Below are 20,442 nucleotides of genomic sequence, written 5' to 3'. Positions count from 1 at the left end.
CGAATTGTTCATGTAAGGATTAGCTACTCTTAATATTTGATTATGCAAGTTCATCTCGTGTTTCTGTTTTCTGACACGGTTCATTGCCAAGGTTCGATTTTTGAACTGTTATTTTCGATCATTGAACTGTTATATTCAAATTTGAAATGTTCTAGAAAATGCCATGGTTCCAACACTCTTTCTGTGACAGAATTTTGAACTGTTCTTGAAGATTCCACAATTCTCGAAATGTTAAGGTTCAAATTCTCTTTATTTTCTTGTTCAAATTTCAATCTACCATCAGGTTATTTCATGTTCAATTTCTTGTTGGTTTCTGATTATATATCTTTTATTGATATTATAGTATATCTTTTGTTTATATGAAAGTTATATTTATATAAAGTTATCATCCATACACACTAATATTTATTACCTCCTCAGATTAATAAAAATGAGCTCCGAGTATTAGACTAAAACTTTGATTATAAGAAATATAAATTTGAAGAAAACTATAATGAAAATCCATAATAGGCAAATTTTAGGTTTTAGTGTAAGTATTGTGGTCATTGATTACTGTGTTAATCGTCAATCACATGTATTTATTAAACGATAAAAACAATACGCCTATATATATATATATATATATATATATATATATATATATATATATATATATATATATATATATATATATATATATATATATATATATTATCAGTTTTCGAGTAAATATCAAACCAAATTGGATTGTAAATTTTTTTCCGTAACAATTATTAATCTATATACTCTCCTATTAAAAAATTATTTGACCCCAACCAAAATAGATTTTATATATACATACATACAAATATATATATATATATATATATATATATATATATATATATATATATATATAACTAGTTGTATATTATTTATATTTATTAACTGTGTTCTAATAAAATTCATTGCAAAGTTTATACACTTATATACCAAGGTGAATAGTTTAATTTGTTGTTTTTATAAATTAACTCACACCATTGAATTTAATTTTATACATGCACAACTACAAAGAAAACATACAATTTATAAGTTAGTTTTAACTAGTGTCTTTGGGTTTTTTCTCAGTCCTACCCTAGCATCTGTTATAATCTCTCTCTCATATAACATATGCATACCACTACATCACCCACCTCGCTATATGTATCATCCAGCCATCTCGTTCTCCTCTCTCCTGCTGAAACATTTTTTTGGTGGTCGTGTTGTAATGAAATAGGGAAATTTCATAATTTTAATTACATTTCATAGCGTAGTGGGAAGGAATAGACATTTTTTTCAGGAAAGTTCTTATTCACCTCCTCCTTCCCTCTGCTTCTAGGTAATTTCTAGCACTAAATCAATTTAGGGTTTTTATTTATTTCACGCCCTTTTGGATTCCCTCTATTTTGTTTCAATTTGATAGAGAAATTGTTAGAGAAACCCCTATTTTGTATGGGTCTTGCTTGGAATCCGGCTTCTCCAATTCTCTCTTTGTTTACCTATGACACATGTTTCTATCTTTTTCTTCCTTTTTGAAATTAGGGCATCTTATTGAGGCTTTCTATCAAATCCTTTTCCTTCAACGAAATAACAACGATTCTTCAGTTCAACACCTTCGAATTGTTCATGTAAGGATTAGCTACTCTTAATATTTGATTACGCAAGTTCATCTCGTGTTTCTGCTTTCTGACACGGTTTATTGCCAAGGTTCGATTTTTGAACTGTTATTTTCGATCATTGAACTGTTATATTCAAATTTGAAATATTCTAGAAAATGTCACGGTTCCAACACTCTTTCTGTGGCAGAATTTTGAAATGTTCTTGAAGATTCCACAATTCTCGAAATGTTAAGGTTCAAATTCTTGTTATTTTGTTGTTGGAATTTCAATCTACCATCAGGTTATTTCATGTTCAATTTCTTGTCGGTTTCTGATTATATATCTTTTATTGATATTATAGTATATGTTTCGTTTATATGAAAGTTATATTTATATAAAGTTATCATCCATACACACTAATATTTATTTCCTCCTCGGATTAATAAAAATGAGCTCTGAGTATTAGACTAAAACTTTGATTATAAGAAATATACATTTGATGAGCTGTGTTAATTGTCAATCACATGTATTTATTAAATTATAAAAACAATACACCTATATATATATATATATATATATATATATATATATATATATATATATATATATTACTATTTGATAGGTGTAACCACCCTATCTAATGGTTCTAGATTCAATAAAGTTATTGGGTGATTTTTTATTTTCAATATTATTTGTATCATTACCGGTACTATCGGTTTTTCGGGTAAATACCAAACCAAATTGGATTGTAAATATTTTTCCGGAACAATTATTAATCTATATACACTCCTACTATAAAATGATTAGACCCGAACCAATATATATATATATATATATATATATATATATATATATATATATATATATATATATATATATATATATATATATATATATATATATATATTGAACTAGTTGTATATTATTTATATTTATAAACTGTGTTCTAATAAAATTCATTTCAAAGTTTATACACTAATATACTAAGATGAATAGTTTAATTTGTTGTTTTTATTAATTAACTCACACCATTGAATTTGATTTTATACATGCACAACTACAAAGAAAACATACAATTTATAAGTTAGTTTTAACTAGTGTCTTTGGGTTTTTTCTCAGTCCTACCCTAGCATCTGATATAATTTCTCTCTCATATAATTTCTCTCTCATATAACACTTGCATACCACTACATCACCCACCCCTCTATATGTATCATCCAGCCATCTCGTTCTCCTGTCTCCTGCTGAAACGTTTTTTTGGTGGTCGTGTTGTAATGAAAGAGGGAAATTTCACAATTTTAATTACATTTCATTGCGTAGTGGGAAGGAATAGACATTTTTTTCAGGAAAGTTCATGTCCACCTCCTCCTTTCCACTGCTTCCAGGTAAGTTCTAGCACTAAATCGATTTAGGGTTTTTATTTATTTCATGCCCTTTTGGATTCCCTCTATTTTGTTTCGATTTGATAGAGAAATTGTTAGAGAAACCTCTATTTTGTATGGGTCTTGCTTGGAATCTGGCTTCTCCAATTCTCTCTTGGTTTATCTATGACACATGTTTCTATCTTTTTCTTCCTTTTTGAAATTAGGGCATTTTATTGAGGCTTTCTATCAAATCCTTTTCCTTTAATGAAATAACAACGATTCTTCAGTTTAACACCTTCGAATTGTTCATGTAAGGATCAGCTACTCTTAATATTTGATTATGCAAGTTCATCTCATGTTTCTGTTTTCTAACACGGTTCATTGCCAAGGTTCGATTTTTGAACTGTTATTTTTGATCATTGAACTGTTATATTCAATTTTGAAATGTTCTAGAAAATGTCACGGTTCCAACACTATTTCTGTGGTAGAATTTTGAACTGTTCTTGAAGATTCCACAATTCTCAAAATGTTAAGGTTCAAATTCTTGTTATTTTCTTGTTGGAATTTCAATCTACCATCAGGTTATTTCATGTTCAATTTCTTGTCGGTTTCTGATTATATATCTTTTAATGATATTATAGTATATATTTTGTTTATATGAAAGTTATATTTATATATAGTTATCATCCATACACACTAATATTTATTACCTCCTCCGATTAATAAAAATGAGCTCCGAGTATTAGACTAAAACTTTGATTATAAGAAATATAAATTTGAAGAAAACTCTAATGAAAATCCATAACAGCAAAATTTTATGTTTTAGTGTAAGTATTGTTTTCTTCAAACAATAACTACAAGTCTTTCATATGTTTTTTTAAAATATATAACATGTGGTCTTTGATTAAAAGATATAGCATGTGGTCTTTGATGACTATGTTAATTGTCAATCACATGTATTTATTAAATGATAAAAACATTACACCTATATATATATATATATATATATATATATATATTATTTTGATTGGTGTAACCACCCTATCTTATGGTTCTAGATTAACTAAAGTTATTGGGTGATTATTTTTTCTATATTATTGGTATCATTACCTATACTATCGGTTTTCGGATAAATACCAAACCAAATTGGATTGTAAATATTTTTTCGTAACAATTATAAATCTATATACTCTCTTATTAAAAAATTATTTGACCTCAACCAAAATATTAAATATATATATATATATATATATATATATATATATATATATATATATATATATATTGAACTAGTTGTATATTATTTATATCTATTAATTGTGTTCTAATAAAATTCATTTCAAAGTTTGTACACTAATATACTAAGATGAATAGTTTAATTTGTTGTTTTTATATATTAACTCACACCATTGAATTTGATTTTATACATGCACAACTACAAAGAAAACATACAATTTATAAGTTAGTTTTAACTAGTGTCTTTGGGTTTTTTCTCAGTCCTACCCTAGCGTTTGTTATAATTTCTCTCTCATATAACAGTTGCATACCACTACATTACCCACCCCGCTATATGCATCATCCATCCATCTCGTTCTCCTCTCTCGTGCTGAAACGTTTTTTTGGTGGTCGTGTTGTAATGAAAGACGGAAATTTCACAATTTTAATTACATTTCATTGCGTAGTATGAAGGAATAGACATTTTTTTCCAAGAAAGTTATTGTCCACCTCCTCCTTCCCTCCCTCTGCTTCCAGGTGAGTTCTAGCACTAAATCGATTTAGGGTTTTTATTTATTTCACGCCCTTTTGGATTCCCTCTATTATAGTATATCTTTTGTTTATATGAAAATTATATTTATATAAAGTTATCATCCATACACACTAATATTTATTACCTCCTCGGATTAATAAAAATGAGCTTTGAGTATTAGACTAAAAGTTTGATTATAAGAAATATACATTTGAAGAAAACTCTAATGAAAATCCATAATAGGCAAATTTTAGGTTGTAGTGTAAGTATTGTTTTCTTCAAAAAATAACTACAAGTCTTTCATATGTTTTTTTAAAATACATAGCATGAGGTCTTTGATGACTGTGTTAATTGTCAATCACATGTATTTATTATATGATAAAAACAATACACATGTGTGTGTGTGTTTGTATATATATATATATATATATATATATATATATATATATATATATATATATATATATATATATATATATATAGAGAGAGAGAGAGAGAGGTATGTTCAAATGTTTATCACATCTATTGTGTGCTAGAATGCACCAATAAGAATTTAATATTAATAATATGTATTTTAAATGTTATCCATGCATATAATTCATTTTTATAGAAACTAATTAAATTCTTCATTAATGTCAACAATAATATTCTTTCAGAATGAATTCATATCTAGAAGAATCAGAGTGTCTTCCAGCAGAATAAGTGTATTCTAGTAGAATACCCTCTCTTTCTTCATATTCCATGCAACTTTATTGTATTTTAAATGAGTGAGTCCTGAAACAAAATACGAACTCGTATACAAAACCTAGATGCGAATTTATTCTGAAAGAATGTTATTGCTGACATTAATGATGGATTTAATTAGTTTCCATAAAAGAGAGTTATAATTATGGATATCATTTAATATACATATAATTATGGAAATCATTTAATATCTATATTTATTTAATTAAATAAATATTTAATTTACTAAATTTCTATTGGTGCATTCTAGCACACAATAAATGTAAAAAAACAAAATAACCTAGCCATATATATATATATATATATATATATATATATATATATATATATATATATATATATATATACTCTTTGCTAGGTGTAACCACCCTATCTTATAGTTCTAGATTCACTAAAGTTATTGGGTGATTTTTTTTCTATATTATTAGTATCATTACCTAAACTATCGGTTTTTGAGTAAATACCAAACCAAATTGGATTGTAAATATTTTTCCGTAACAATTATAAATCTATATACTCTCTTATTAAAAAATTATTTGACCCCAACCAAAATAGATTATATATATATATATATATATATATATATATATATATATATATATATTGAACTAGTTGTATATTATTTATATTTACTAACTGTGTTCTAATAAAATTCATTTCAAAGTTTTTACACTAATATACTAAGATAAATAGTTTAATTTGTTGTTTTTATAAATTAACTCACACCATTGAATTTGATTTTATACATGCACAACTACAAAGAAAACATACAATTTATAAGTTAGTTTTAACTAATGTCTTTGGGTTTTTTCTCAGTCCTATCCTAGCATCTGTTATAATTTCTCTCTCATATAACAGTCGCATACCACTACATCACCCACCCCGCTATATGTATCATCCATCCATCTCGTTCTCCTCTCTCTTGCTGAAACGTTTTTTTGGTGGTCGTGTTGTAATGAAAGAGGGAAATTTCATAATTTTAATTACATTTCATTGCGTAGTGGGAAGGAATAGACATTTTTTTCAGGAAAGTTCATGTCCACCTCCTCCTTCCCTCCCTCTGTTTCCACGTAAGTTCTAGCACTAACTCGATTTAGGGTTTTTATTTATTTCACCCCCTTTTGGGTTCCCTCTATTTTGTTTCGATTTGATAGAGAAATTGTTAGAGACACCCCTATTTTGTATGGGTCTTTCTTGGAATCTGGCTTCTACAATTCTCTCTTGGTTTATCTATGACACATGTTTCTATCTTTTTCTTCCTTTTTGAAATTAGGGCATTTTATTGAGGCTTTCTATCAAATCCTTTTCCTTCAACGAAATAACAACGATTCTTCAGTTTAACACCTTCAAATTGTTCATGTAAGGATTAGCTACTCTTACTATTTGATTATGCAAGTTCATCTCGTGTTTCTGTTTTCAGACACGGTTCATTGCCAAGGTTCGATTTTTGAACTGTTATTTTCGATCATTGAACTGTTATATTCAAATTCGAAATGTTCTAGAAAATGCCACGGTTCCAACACTCTTTCTGTGGTAGAATTTTGAACTGTTCTTGAAGATTCCACAATTCTCGAAATGTTAAGGTTCAAATTATTGTTATTTTCTTGTTGAAATTTCAATCTACCATCAGGTTATTTCATGTTCAATTTCTTGTCGGTTTCTGATTATATATCTTTTAATGATATTATAGTATATCTTTTGTTTATATGAAAGTTATATTTATATAAAGTTATCATCCATACACACTAATATTTATTACCTCCTCGGATTAATAAAAATGAGCTCCGAGTATTAGACTAAAACTTTGATTATAAGAAATATACATTTGAAGAATACTCTAATGAAAATCCATAATACGCAAATTTTAGGTTTTAGTGTAAGTATTGTTTTCTTCAAACAATAACTACAAGTCTTTCATATGTTTTTTTAAAAGACATAACATGTGGTCTTTCATTAAAAGACATACAATGTGGTCTTTGATGACTGTGTTAATTGTCAATCACATGTATTTATTAAATGATAAAAACAATACACATGTGTGTGTGTGTGTTTATATATATATATATATATATATATATATATATATATATATATATATATATATATATATATATATATAGATATATACTATTTGATAGGTCTAACCACCCTATCTTATGGTTCTAGATTCACTAAAGTTATTGGGTGATTTTTTTTCTATATTATTGGTATCATTACCTATACTATCGGTTTTCGAGTAAATACCAAACCAAATTGAATTGTAAATATTTTTCCGTAACAATTATTAATCTATATATACTCTCCTATTAAAAAATTATTTGACCCCAACCAAAACAGATTTTATATATATATATATATATATATATATATATATATATATATATATATATATATATATATATATATATATTGAACTACTTGTATATTATTTATATTTATTAACTGTGTTCAAATGAAATTCACTTTAAAGTTTATACACTAATATAATAAGATAAATAGTTTAATTTGTTGTTTTTATAAATTAACTCACACCATTGAATTTTATTATATACATGCACCGCTACAAAGAAAACATAAAATTTATAAGTTAGTTTTAACTAGTGTCTTTGGGTTTTTTCTCAGTCCTACACTAGCATTTCTTATAATTTCTCTCTCTCATATAACAGTTGCATACCACTACATCACCCACCCCGCTATATGTATCATCTAGCCATCTCGTTCTCCTCTCTCTCCAGCTGAGACTTTTTCTGGTAGTGGTGTTTTAATGAAAGAAGGAAATTTCACAATTTTAATTACATTTCATTGCGTAGTGGGAAGGAATAGACATTTTTTTCAGGAAAGTTCATGTCCACCTCCTCCTTCCCTCCCTCTGTTTCCACGTAAGTTCTAGCACTAACTCGATTTAGGGTTTTTATTTATTTCACGCCCTTTTGGGTTCCCTCTATTTTGTTTCGATTTGATAGAGAAATTGTTAGAGACACCCCTATTTTGTATGGGTCTTTCTTGGAATCTGGCTTCTACAATTCTCTCTTGGTTTATCTATGACACATGTTTCTATCTTTTTCTTCCTTTTTGAAATTAGGGCATTTTATTGAGGCTTTCTATCAAATCCTTTTCCTTCAACGAAATAACAACGATTCTTCAGTTTAACACCTTCAAATTGTTCATGTAAGGATTAGCTACTCTTACTATTTGATTATGCAAGTTCATCTCGTGTTTCTGTTTTCAGACACGGTTCATTGCCAAGGTTCGATTTTTGAACTGTTATTTTCGATCATTGAACTGTTATATTCAAATTCGAAATGTTCTAGAAAATGCCACGGTTCCAACACTCTTTCTGTGGTAGAATTTTGAACTGTTCTTGAAGATTCCACAATTCTCGAAATGTTAAGGTTCAAATTATTGTTATTTTCTTGTTGAAATTTCAATCTACCATCAGGTTATTTCATGTTCAATTTCTTGTCGGTTTCTGATTATATATCTTTTAATGATATTATAGTATATCTTTTGTTTATATGAAAGTTATATTTATATAAAGTTATCATCCATACACACTAATATTTATTACCTCCTCGGATTAATAAAAATGAGCTCCGAGTATTAGACTAAAACTTTGATTATAAGAAATATACATTTGAAGAATACTCTAATGAAAATCCATAATACGCAAATTTTAGGTTTTAGTGTAAGTATTGTTTTCTTCAAACAATAACTACAAGTCTTTCATATGTTTTTTTAAAAGACATAACATGTGGTCTTTCATTAAAAGACATACAATGTGGTCTTTGATGACTGTGTTAATTGTCAATCACATGTATTTATTAAATGATAAAAACAATACACATGTGTGTGTGTGTGTGTTTATATATATATATATATATATATATATATATATATATATATATATATATATATATATAGATATATACTATTTGATAGGTCTAACCACCCTATCTTATGGTTCTAGATTCACTAAAGTTATTGGGTGATTTTTTTTCTATATTATTGGTATCATTACCTATACTATCGGTTTTCGAGTAAATACCAAACCAAATTGAATTGTAAATATTTTTCCGTAACAATTATTAATCTATATCTACTCTCCTATTAAAAAATTATTTGACCCCAACCAAAACAGATTATATATATATATATATATATATATATATATATATATATATATATATATATATATATATATATATATATATATATATATATATATATATTGAACTACTTGTATATTATTTATATTTATTAACTGTGTTCAAATGAAATTCACTTTAAAGTTTATACACTAATATAATAAGATAAATAGTTTAATTTGTTGTTTTTATAAATTAACTCACACCATTGAATTTTATTATATACATGCACCGCTACAAAGAAAACATAAAATTTATAAGTTAGTTTTAACTAGTGTCTTTGGGTTTTTTCTCAGTCCTACACTAGCATTTCTTATAATTTCTCTCTCTCATATAACAGTTGCATACCACTACATCACCCACCCCGCTATATGTATCATCTAGCCATCTCGTTCTCCTCTCTCTCCAGCTGAGACTTTTTCTGGTAGTGGTGTTTTAATGAAAGAAGGAAATTTCACAATTTTAATTACATTTCATTGCGTAGTGGGAAGGAATAGACATTTTTTTCAGGAAAGTTCATGTCCACCTCCTCCTTCCCTCCCTCTGTTTCCACGTAAGTTCTAGCACTAACTCGATTTAGGGTTTTTATTTATTTCACGCCCTTTTGGGTTCCCTCTATTTTGTTTCGATTTGATAGAGAAATTGTTAGAGACACCCCTATTTTGTATGGGTCTTTCTTGGAATCTGGCTTCTACAATTCTCTCTTGGTTTATCTATGACACATGTTTCTATCTTTTTCTTCCTTTTTGAAATTAGGGCATTTTATTGAGGCTTTCTATCAAATCCTTTTCCTTCAACGAAATAACAACGATTCTTCAGTTTAACACCTTCAAATTGTTCATGTAAGGATTAGCTACTCTTACTATTTGATTATGCAAGTTCATCTCGTGTTTCTGTTTTCAGACACGGTTCATTGCCAAGGTTCGATTTTTGAACTGTTATTTTCGATCATTGAACTGTTATATTCAAATTCGAAATGTTCTAGAAAATGCCACGGTTCCAACACTCTTTCTGTGGTAGAATTTTGAACTGTTCTTGAAGATTCCACAATTCTCGAAATGTTAAGGTTCAAATTATTGTTATTTTCTTGTTGAAATTTCAATCTACCATCAGGTTATTTCATGTTCAATTTCTTGTCGGTTTCTGATTATATATCTTTTAATGATATTATAGTATATCTTTTGTTTATATGAAAGTTATATTTATATAAAGTTATCATCCATACACACTAATATTTATTACCTCCTCGGATTAATAAAAATGAGCTCCGAGTATTAGACTAAAACTTTGATTATAAGAAATATACATTTGAAGAATACTCTAATGAAAATCCATAATACGCAAATTTTAGGTTTTAGTGTAAGTATTGTTTTCTTCAAACAATAACTACAAGTCTTTCATATGTTTTTTTAAAAGACATAACATGTGGTCTTTCATTAAAAGACATACAATGTGGTCTTTGATGACTGTGTTAATTGTCAATCACATGTATTTATTAAATGATAAAAACAATACACATGTGTGTGTGTGTTTATATATATATATATATATATATATATATATATATATATATATATATATATATATATATATATATATATATATATATATATATATATATACTATTTGATAGGTCTAACCACCCTATCTTATGGTTCTAGATTCACTAAAGTTATTGGGTGATTTTTTTTCTATATTATTGGTATCATTACCTATACTATCGGTTTTCGAGTAAATACCAAACCAAATTGAATTGTAAATATTTTTCCGTAACAATTATTAATCTATATATACTCTCCTATTAAAAAATTATTTGACCCCAACCAAAACAGATTATATATATATATATATATATATATATATATATATATATATATATATATGTATATATATATATATATATATATATATATATATATATTGAACTACTTGTATATTATTTATATTTATTAACTGTGTTCAAATGAAATTCACTTTAAAGTTTATACACTAATATAATAAGATAAATAGTTTAATTTGTTGTTTTTATAAATTAACTCACACCATTGAATTTTATTATATACATGCACCGCTACAAAGAAAACATAAAATTTATAAGTTAGTTTTAACTAGTGTCTTTGGGTTTTTTCTCAGTCCTACACTAGCATTTCTTATAATTTCTCTCTCTCATATAACAGTTGCATACCACTACATCACCCACCCCGCTATATGTATCATCTAGCCATCTCGTTCTCCTCTCTCTCCAGCTGAGACTTTTTCTGGTAGTGGTGTTTTAATGAAAGAAGGAAATTTCACAATTTTAATTACATTTCATTGCGTAGTGGGAAGGAATAGACATTTTTTTCAGGAAAGTTCATGTCCACCTCCTCCTTCCCTCCCTCTGTTTCCACGTAAGTTCTAGCACTAACTCGATTTAGGGTTTTTATTTATTTCACGCCCTTTTGGGTTCCCTCTATTTTGTTTCGATTTGATAGAGAAATTGTTAGAGACACCCCTATTTTGTATGGGTCTTTCTTGGAATCTGGCTTCTACAATTCTCTCTTGGTTTATCTATGACACATGTTTCTATCTTTTTCTTCCTTTTTGAAATTAGGGCATTTTATTGAGGCTTTCTATCAAATCCTTTTCCTTCAACGAAATAACAACGATTCTTCAGTTTAACACCTTCAAATTGTTCATGTAAGGATTAGCTACTCTTACTATTTGATTATGCAAGTTCATCTCGTGTTTCTGTTTTCAGACACGGTTCATTGCCAAGGTTCGATTTTTGAACTGTTATTTTCGATCATTGAACTGTTATATTCAAATTCGAAATGTTCTAGAAAATGCCACGGTTCCAACACTCTTTCTGTGGTAGAATTTTGAACTGTTCTTGAAGATTCCACAATTCTCGAAATGTTAAGGTTCAAATTATTGTTATTTTCTTGTTGAAATTTCAATCTACCATCAGGTTATTTCATGTTCAATTTCTTGTCGGTTTCTGATTATATATCTTTTAATGATATTATAGTATATCTTTTGTTTATATGAAAGTTATATTTATATAAAGTTATCATCCATACACACTAATATTTATTACCTCCTCGGATTAATAAAAATGAGCTCCGAGTATTAGACTAAAACTTTGATTATAAGAAATATACATTTGAAGAATACTCTAATGAAAATCCATAATACGCAAATTTTAGGTTTTAGTGTAAGTATTGTTTTCTTCAAACAATAACTACAAGTCTTTCATATGTTTTTTTAAAAGACATAACATGTGGTCTTTCATTAAAAGACATACAATGTGGTCTTTGATGACTGTGTTAATTGTCAATCACATGTATTTATTAAATGATAAAAACAATACACATGTGTGTGTGTTTATATATATATATATATATATATATATATATATATATATATATATATATATATATATATATATATATATATATATATATATATATATATACTATTTGATAGGTCTAACCACCCTATCTTATGGTTCTAGATTCACTAAAGTTATTGGGTGATTTTTTTTCTATATTATTGGTATCATTACCTATACTATCGGTTTTCGAGTAAATACCAAACCAAATTGAATTGTAAATATTTTTCCGTAACAATTATTAATCTATATATACTCTCCTATTAAAAAATTATTTGACCCCAACCAAAACAGATTATATATATATATATATATATATATATATATATATATATATATATATATATATATATATATATATATATATATTGAACTACTTGTATATTATTTATATTTATTAACTGTGTTCAAATGAAATTCACTTTAAAGTTTATACACTAATATAATAAGATAAATAGTTTAATTTGTTGTTTTTATAAATTAACTCACACCATTGAATTTTATTATATACATGCACCGCTACAAAGAAAACATAAAATTTATAAGTTAGTTTTAACTAGTGTCATTGGGTTTTTTCTCAGTCCTACACTAGCATTTCTTATAATTTCTCTCTCTCATATAACAGTTGCATACCACTACATCACCCACCCCGCTATATGTATCATCTAGCCATCTCGTTCTCCTCACAATTTTAATTACATTTCATTGCGTAGTGGGAAGGAATAGACATTTTCTTCAGGAAAGTTCTTATTCACCTCCTCCTTCCCTCTGCTTCTAGGTAATTTCTAGCACTAAATCAATTTAGGGTTTTTATTTATTTCACGCCCTTTTGGATTCCCTCTATTTTGTTTCAATTTGATAGAGAAATTGTTAGAGAAACCCCTATTTTGTATGGGTCTTGCTTGGAATCCGGCTTCTCCAATTCTCTCTTTGTTTACCTATGACACATGTTTCTATCTTTTTCTTCCTTTTTGAAATTAGGGCATCTTATTGAGGCTTTCTATCAAATCCTTTTCCTTCAACGAAATAACAACGATTCTTCAGTTCAACACCTTCGAATTGTTCATGTAAGGATTAGCTACTCTTAATATTTGATTACGCAAGTTCATCTCGTGTTTCTCCTTTCTGACACGGTTTATTGCCAAGGTTCGATTTTTGAACTGTTATTTTCGATCATTGAACTGTTATATTCAAATTTGAAATATTCTAGAAAATGTCACGGTTCCAACACTCTTTCTGTGGCAGAATTTTGAACTGTTCTTGAAGATTCCACAATTCTCGAAATGTTAAGGTTCAAATTCTTGTTATTTTGTTGTTGGAATTTCAATCTACCATCAGGTTATTTCATGTTCAATTTCTTGTCGGTTTCTGATTATATATCTTTTATTGATATTATAGTATATCTTTTGTTTATATGAAAGTTATATTTATATAAAGTTATCATCCATACACATTAATATTTATTACCTCCTCGGATTAATGAAAATGAGCTCCGAGTATTAGACTAAAACTTTGATTATATGAAATATAAATTTGAAGAAAACTCTAATGAAAATTCATAATAGGCAAATTTTAGGTTGTAGTGTAAGTATTGTTTTCTTCAAAAAATAACTACAAGTGTTTCATATGTTTTTTTAAAAGACATAGCACGTGGTCTTTAATGAGTTGTGTTAATTGTTAATCAGATGTATTTATTAAATTATAAAAACAAAACACCTATAATATATATATATATATATATATATATATATATATATATATATATATATATGTATATATATATATATATATATGTATATATATATATATATATATACTATTTGATAGGTGTAACCACCCTATCTAACGGTTCTAGATTCAATAATGTTATTGGGTAATTTTTTATTTTCAATATTATTGGTATCATTACGGGTACTATCGGTTATTCGGGTAAGTACCAAACCAAATTGGATTGTAAATATTTTTCCGGAACAATTATTAATCTATATACTCTCCTATTCGAGTTCGTAGTGATGTCATTCGGACTGACCAATGCGCCCGCAGTATTCATGGACTTGATGAATAGAGTATGTCGTCCTTACTTGGATCAGTTCCTCATCGTCTTCATTGATGATATACTTATCTACTCTCGAAGTAAGGAGGAGCATAGCAATCATTTACGACAAGTCCTGGGAACCTTACGATCAGAGAGGCTTTATGCGAAGTTCTCTAAATGCGAATTTTGGATCCGAAGAGTCGAATTCTTAGGACATGTGGTTAGCGAAGAGGGAATCCACGTGGATCCTACCAAAATTAAAGCCATCGAGAACTGGTCAGCACCAAAGACGCCTACAGAAATTCGTCAATTTCTAGGCCTCGCTGGCTACTACCGCAGGTTCATTCAAAACTTCTCTCGAATTACGAAACCTCTTACGACATTGACCCAGAAGGGCGTGGCCTTTGACTGGGAAGAGAAGCAAGAGAAGGCGTTCCAAACGCTGAAGCGAGCCTTGTGCACCGCACCGATACTGTCCCTCCCCGAAGGAACATAAGACTTCGTGGTCTATTGCGATGCGTCAAACCAAGGGCTCGGCTGTGTTCTGATGCAACGAGGTAAGGTAATCGCCTACGCCTCAAGACAGCTGAAGACACACGAGGTCAACTACACCACACACGATCTCGAACTAGGGGCAGTTGTGTTTGCCCTAAAAATCTGGAGACACTACCTGTATGGTACAAAGAGCACCATCTTTACAGACCACAAAAGTCTGCAGCACATATTCAACCAGAAGGAGCTCAATATGAGATAACGAGGGTGGGTAGAGCTACTCAATGACTACGAATGTGAAATTCGTTATCATCCGGGTAAAGCCAACGTGGTAGCAGACGCCCTAAGTTGGAAAGAATATTCTGGTCGAAGAGTCAAGTCATTGACCATGACTATCCATTCGCATCTATCCGCACAAATTAAGGAGGCTCAGCTCGAAGCTTTGAAACCTGAAAATGTGGCGGGAGAATCCCTGCGAGGAATGGATAAGAACTTGGAAGCCAAGGGTGACGGAGCCTTATATCTCATGGACCGGATCTGGACACCGAAACACGGTGGCTTCAGAGACCTGGTTATGAAAGAAGCACACAACACTCGATATTCCGTCCACCCGGGTTCAGATAAGATGTATCTGGATCTCAAAACGTCATACTGGTGGCCTAACATGAAAGCTGAGATTGCTTCCTTCGTGAGTAAATGCCTTACTTGCGCTAAGGTCAAGGTCGAATACCAGAAACCATCAGGTCTACTCCAGCAACCGGAGATACCTGAATGGAAGTGGGAGCGGATCACTATGGACTTCATAACCAAGCTACCCAAGACAACGGTTGCGCTTGACACCATATGGGTCATCGTCGACAGATTGACCAAGTCTGCACACTTCCTGCCTATCAAAGAAACAGACAAGATGGAGAAGCTTACAAGAACATACATTAGGGAGATCGTACAACTGCATGGTGTTCCTATATCTAGTATCTCCGATAGAGATAGTAGATTCACTTCGAGGTTCTGGCAGTCACTGCAAAGTTCCCTAGGAACTAGGCTGGACATGAGTACAGCCTACCATCCACAGACCGACGGACAAAGTGAGAGAACTATCCAAACCTTGGAAGATATGATGCGAGACTGTGTGATTGACTTTGGGAAGGCGTGGGATACCCACTTACCTCTCGTCGAATTCTCCTACAACAACAGTTATCACACGAGCATCAAGGCTGCTCCATTTGAAGCCCTCTATAGCCGGAAGTGCAGATCCCCTCTGTGATGGGCTGAAGTAGGTGACACTCAGTTAGCTAAAGGACGAGTTCCTAACAGCACTCTCACGGGTCCGGAGATCATTCGGGAAACGACAGAGAAGATCGTTCAGATTCGTGAACGATTGAAAGCCTCTAGAGACCGACAGAAAAGCTACGCAGACAAACGGAGGAAACCTTTGGAATTCCAGGTAGGAGACCGAGTCCTTTTGAAAGTCTCACCCTGGAAGGGCTTGATACGCTTCGGAAAGCATGGAAAGCTAAATCCAAGATACATAGGGCCTTTTGAGATTCTCGCTAGAATCGGCCCCGTAGCTTACAAACTCAATCTACCCCATGAACTCAGTAATGTACATCCTACCTTCCACGTCTCGAACTTGAAAAAGTGCCTATCCGACGAGACTCTTGTAATCCCACTCGAGGAGATCGAGATCAACGAGAGCCTCAACTTCGTGGAAGAACCTGTAGAGATCATGGACCGAGAGGTCAAACGAACGAAACAAAGCCGCATCCCAATTATGAAGGTTCGCCGGAACGCCAAGCGAGGACCGGAATTCACATGGGAGCGCGAGGATCAAATGAAACATAAATATCCTCATCTTTTTACTTAGTTGTTTTGTAATAACTTAGTTGCTTGAACTCTAATTTTGGGACGAAATTCCCTCTAGCGGGGGGATGATGTGACAACCCGAAATTTTCAGTGTATAAACTTTACAGTCAAACACTACAAATAATAGTTAAATTCATTTTTGGAGAATTTTAGCTGGTTTAAAGTCCGTTTGGGTGTTTTATTTTATTTTCGTCAAACGAATAAATAAAAGGAAGTATCGTTATGAGTGAGGTGTAACAATTTAACATTTTAACACCTTAACAAGGTGTTTACGGCCAAACTTTGGGAGTTTGGTCCGTAAACTCCCTCTTGACCATGAACTCATGCTTAAGGCATGAGTTTACCCTTATTCCCTCACTTCCTCACTTTACACCTTCAAGTTCAAGAACACCCACCACTTTTCTCTCAAGTATCATCACACACTTCTTCCAAATCCTCCAAAATGTAAGTTTTTCTTCACTTGTTTTGTTGTTATAACACCTTATCTAATGTTTATACATCATTTCATCCATGAATCCTTCATTTTTACTTAGATCTTCAAGTGTTCTTCAAAACACCAAGAACACACACTAGTGTTCTTGGCCCTTAAACACTCTTACAAGCTTCCTATAAGTAAGTACACTCTTCCTAACTAGTTGCTTGCTTAGAATACTTGCTAAACCCTTGAAGAACATCAAAAACCCTCAAGAACACTTGTGTTTACGGTCAAGGGATATCCTTGAACCGTAAACACCATCTAATGGTGTTTAAGTGCCCCTAACACCTCCTAAGGCTTGGATATTGGACTAGAACCTTGCATCCATGAACTAGAAACCACAAAACACGAAATGGTTGGAGTAACCATGATTTTACGGCCGTAAACGCATGGGTTTACGACCGTAAACTCCCAAGGAGTGGTCCAAGGACCGTAAACTCCAAAGATGGGCCATTTTGTGCCCTAAACCCTTCCTAAGCCTTTGATTCAACCCTAGAACACTTCCTTGAGGGGTATAAGACCTTAAATCACACAATGGTACCATTTACCATGAGTTTACGGCCGTAAACTCATGGGGGTTTTGACCAAAAACCATAAACTCGTGTATTGGTGCCAAATGGGAGGTAAACTCCAATGTGAGTCCATACTATCCTTAGATACAACCCTTTAGCACTCCCAACACTTGAAACTAAGTGTTTCCAAGTATTAGAGTGTCTTTACTTGATTAATTAGTTGTTAAATGACTAATTAGATATATTTGTGTATCACTACATGTCACATAGGATCCGTGTGTGTGTTCAAGTCCTCACTTGACACCTAGCATCCTACCCGGCACTTCCATCCAAACCACTCATTGCAGGTGAGTTCATACCCCTAAATTAACCTTTTAAATGATTTTAAATGCTTTTATGGGGGGGGATACAAGTTGAACATTTCTAGTTATTGCTTTAATCACATGTGATTAATAACTAGAACAAACAGGAAGATTTACTACTACTTTCGAATTGCTATCAAACTTATGGATTTTCAAGCTTTCAAACCTTTTTACTAAACTCTTTTGATGCTAAAACTGTTTTCAAACTCTTTTATATTTGTAATACTTTCAAATCAATGTCTACACCAGTATATTTATATAAGTAAGACTTGAAGGACTTAGGACTGATAGCTCACCTTACTTCCTCTTCCTTGTTTGGTTGTGGACTTAGGGTATCCTGTTATCTGTCCGAATGTCGTTGATTTCTTAGTTATATATCATATATATATATATATATATATATATATATATATATATATATATATATATATATGTGTGTGTGTGTGTGTGTGTTAGATATAAAGGCTTTCACTTCAGTTCAGTACCTTTGTGTAACAAAGGCATCCAAACAACCTTACTATCTAACTATTATAGGTATAGTTAAGGGATTACTACTCACTACTACTATTACAACGACCCATACAAGAGTCAGTACATTTATGAGTCACTACATAAGTACTACATTGAGTAACAGAACATACTATACACTATACAAGAGAACATACTATACACTATACAAGAGAACATACTATACACTATACAAACCTTAAATACTAAAACAGAATGTGACATACTACTTTTCAATAGGACACTTCATTGTGCTATCACCGTGTAACCAGAGTCTCCTGTAGGGAGAGCGGGCATTATGTGTATAGATCTATACGGGACAGACACTCCCACATCCCGACTGCTAGCTACAGTCCGAGCCGATAAGGCCCAGGGGTGACAAAATGTCGCCATACTACGTGTGACATGGAGGGTCATCAGTTATTCAGCCGTCGATCAGCATGGTTACATACGAGTTCACATTCAAACCTTTAATTAACCTTTTAAGAATTAAAGGTAAAACGGACTCCCCGAGTTGTATTATACATTAAATACTACCTGGGGTCTGCATTTTCATTACTATTGGATAGCAGTGACACTGCTAGGGTGAAACACTATTTTCCCTATTACATATCTTTTGTAATCACATTATCTGAGTAAAGTCAAAAACTATACTTTCATACTGTTAGTTTCACTAGGGAAAGACTCTAACATTTTACAAAAGAACAATTATACGAACAACCGGGTCTTGGTAGAAGACTACCTTTTTACTGGAAAACATAGGGTTTTCTAGGGAGCATACTAATTAAAAAACATTTGAAAACAATTACTACACTACATTGTTGTTAACATTTTATACAAGCAATGACACTAAATACTTATGAACTCATCAGCTTTATGCTGATACTCGCTTTCAAAATAACTTGTATTCTCAGGTCATCAGTAGACAGGTACAAATGAAGCTTTTGAGAAGATGGAGCACATACAAGACTCATCTTTTATTTTGATTATACTTTTGGTGTTTTACAAACTATACAGAACACGCTTGTATTACAATTATTATATTAGTGCAATGGATGTTGTTGCTTGTCTTTACTATTATGCATTGTTGTGATACTGTACATGACGTCCTCCACCAGAACGTTTCCGCCGTTCTTGGTTTTGGGGTGTGACAGATTGGTATCAGAGCACTGTTTATAGTGAATCAAGTATATCAAACCATAAAAGATATACGAACTATAAACTCATC

This window comes from Lactuca virosa, chromosome 3 (assembly GCF_052849685.1).
Source record: "Lactuca virosa cultivar CGN04683 chromosome 3, Lactuca_virosa_CGN04683_v6, whole genome shotgun sequence".
Lineage (NCBI taxonomy): Eukaryota > Viridiplantae > Streptophyta > Magnoliopsida > Asterales > Asteraceae > Lactuca > Lactuca virosa.
Note: the sequence above shows the minus strand (reverse complement) of the source record.